Source organism: Octopus sinensis, linkage group LG11 (genome assembly GCF_006345805.1).
Source record: "Octopus sinensis linkage group LG11, ASM634580v1, whole genome shotgun sequence".
Taxonomy (NCBI): domain Eukaryota; kingdom Metazoa; phylum Mollusca; class Cephalopoda; order Octopoda; family Octopodidae; genus Octopus; species Octopus sinensis.
This window is the reverse complement of record NC_043007.1, coordinates 76,077,330-76,079,829: the sequence shown is the minus strand read 5'-3', so window position 1 is coordinate 76,079,829 and position 2,500 is coordinate 76,077,330. Positions and strand designations below refer to the sequence as shown.

The 2,500-nt window shown below is 41.6% G+C and overlaps 1 long non-coding RNA gene across 1 annotated transcript in view; it reads left to right on the top strand.

Annotated features, from left to right (window-relative positions):
- LOC118765291 overlaps positions 1–2,500 on the top strand; it is an 11,842-nt gene that overhangs the window by 3,261 nt on the left and 6,081 nt on the right. Inside the window, exon 3 of the long non-coding RNA XR_005001129.1 lies at positions 178–180. This is a non-coding gene — a long non-coding RNA (uncharacterized LOC118765291). The remainder of the gene's footprint in view (positions 1–177; positions 181–2,500) is intronic.

The window sequence follows — 2,500 nt, the reverse complement described above, 5'->3', positions numbered from 1 at the left end:
TTTTCGGAACAAATCGCCCATGTACAATCGCCTAAGAAAGCCTTCATGGATGACGTGACACTTCTAGCTACAGATAAACAAATCATGCAGAATGCCCTTTAGAGATTAGACGAACTTGTAAGGTGGTCAAGGATGCGATTTAGAGCAAAAAAGTCGCGTAGTCTGACATTTGTTAAGGGAGTGCAGAAAGAATTTAAATTTCGAATATCTGATGAAAGCATTCCAACAGTCAAGGAAGAGCCCGTCAAGAGCTTGGGTCGAGTATACGCTGGAACATTGTCAGACAGAAGTCGTGGGATTGAAATTATGAAACAGGCCGAGGCTGGGTTATCAGCGATTGATGATTCGAAGTTACCAGGTAAATATAAAATTTGGTGCTTGCAGTTCGGCTTGTACCCGCGACTTGCGTGGCCACTTTTAATATACGAAGTAGCATTGTCACGAGTTGAAAGGATTGAACAAAAATGTAATGTATTCATTAGAAAGTGGCTAGGTCTACCTCGTATGTTGAACAGCTCAGCTCTTTATCGTAAAAGAGGTTCGTTGCAGCTACCAATATATAAGTTGGGGAAGATACGGACGGTCATGATGCTGAGAGAATCGAAGGATATGGAAATCAGGCGTAACCCACCAGAGGTGAAAACAGCCAGGAAGTGGAAAGCAGAAGCAGAAACTGACAACATCTTGTCTTCTCTTATACACAGAGATATGGTGGGAGCAACGCAGAACCATCGGAAAGAATTTGGTTTTGGCGCAGATCAGTTCAGACCGTTTGCAAGCATGATGCCGTGTGAACGCAGATCTGTTGTTAGCAACAGCGTCAAAACAAGAGAAGCAGAGAGAAGAGAGCTTCATTTGATCCGATGTGTTCATCAAGGTCAGATGACGAAATGGGAAGAACATGTTGTTGAGAGGAAGATAAGTTGGGATGAGATGTGGAAGTGGACGACATCTCGGCTGAGTTTCCTGATTCGTTCATCTTATGATGTTTTGCCATCACCTACGAATCTAGTAAGATGGAACGTCTTAGAGAATGACATCTGCAAATGTGGAAAGGTCGGTACACTAAAACATATTCTTTCCAACTGTTCATTAGCATTGAACAGGTACACATGGAGGCACAATTTGGTCCTTAAGGTTATCGTCAATGCTATAAAGAACCAAATTCACCTCAACAACACTGAGGAAAAATCGTTAAAAGTACCATCAAGAGATTTCATTACCTTCGTGCGACCAGGTCAGCGGATCCGTTTCAAGAAGACCAAGAAACTTCCTGAGAAAAATGAAAAGTGGAACGGCTATTGGGAGGTAACTGCAGATTTACCTGGGTGCCAGGTTTTCTTTCCCATCTCAGTTTCGAAGAAAACAGATATTTTGATGTGGTGTGAAAGAAAGAAAGTTGTAAATATAGTCGAGCTAACGGTTCCTCACGAAGATAATATGGACCCGCTCGGGCTCGAAAATTGAACTGTTATGAACACCTCCTCGAGGAATGTGAAGACGCAGGCTGGAAAGCGGATGTAGAGGGTTTGTAGGACACAGCGTGAGACGACTGTTGTTATCGCTAGGCCTAACTCATCGTAAAGTCAATACCACCATGACTGATATCCAATGTACAGTGGAGAAGGCTAGCCACTGGATTTGATTAAAAAGAGACGATGAGTGATGGCTAGAAGTATATTGAGTTCTTCATAACCAGCTGATCTAGCAAGCGGGGCCTCATATCAGCGAGGGGGGCTGGTGCGCATTGATGCCGTCGAGAGGTAGGCCCCGAAACGGCGCGCATTCTCTCCTGATGACCCCATACACTTGCTAGCTTCCGATATACGGATCTTTTAACTGGTAGCACTTGCATGTGCAAGTTGTTTGCAAGACAAATGTAGCATTGTTTTATTGTTTTAAAACGAAAGAGGCAATGCGTTTATTAAAAAAAAAAAAAGAAGACAAACGTTCGCCAATGGGAAGAGAGAGATCGAGGAAGAAATGGTCATATATGAAAGAGAGGACTGAAAAATAAAATATTTTGAAACCTAAAGATGATTTGGTTTACAATGAGAAAACGAATAAAATAGTTAAGAAGTAAATATTTCAAAACTGGCAAACTTTTCAAATTTACTGACAAATTTTTGTTAACGATGGTCGCCTTGAGCATACATATAAATTCTTTAAAAGGGTATAATGTTTCTTAGCACAGCAAATCTTTTATCCACGCAAAATAATAACATATCTTCTGATAAATAATATCTGTTATAATTGTGCGGTGGTGGTGGGATATAATAATTCACCTTTCTGAAAGACTTGTGGTGGGAATATTTAAACTTTTGCGGCTGTCACGTTTCGTCTTTATAGATACAAACAGACATACACTGAGAGAGGCGGTGGAAAAAAAAGAGAGACGGCGGAGGTGTCAAACGTCGTTATAGAGAGAAATTGGAGGGAAGGGGAAAGAGAGAGAGAGACGTAGTGAGAGAGAGAGAGACAGAGAGAGAGAGAGAGAGAG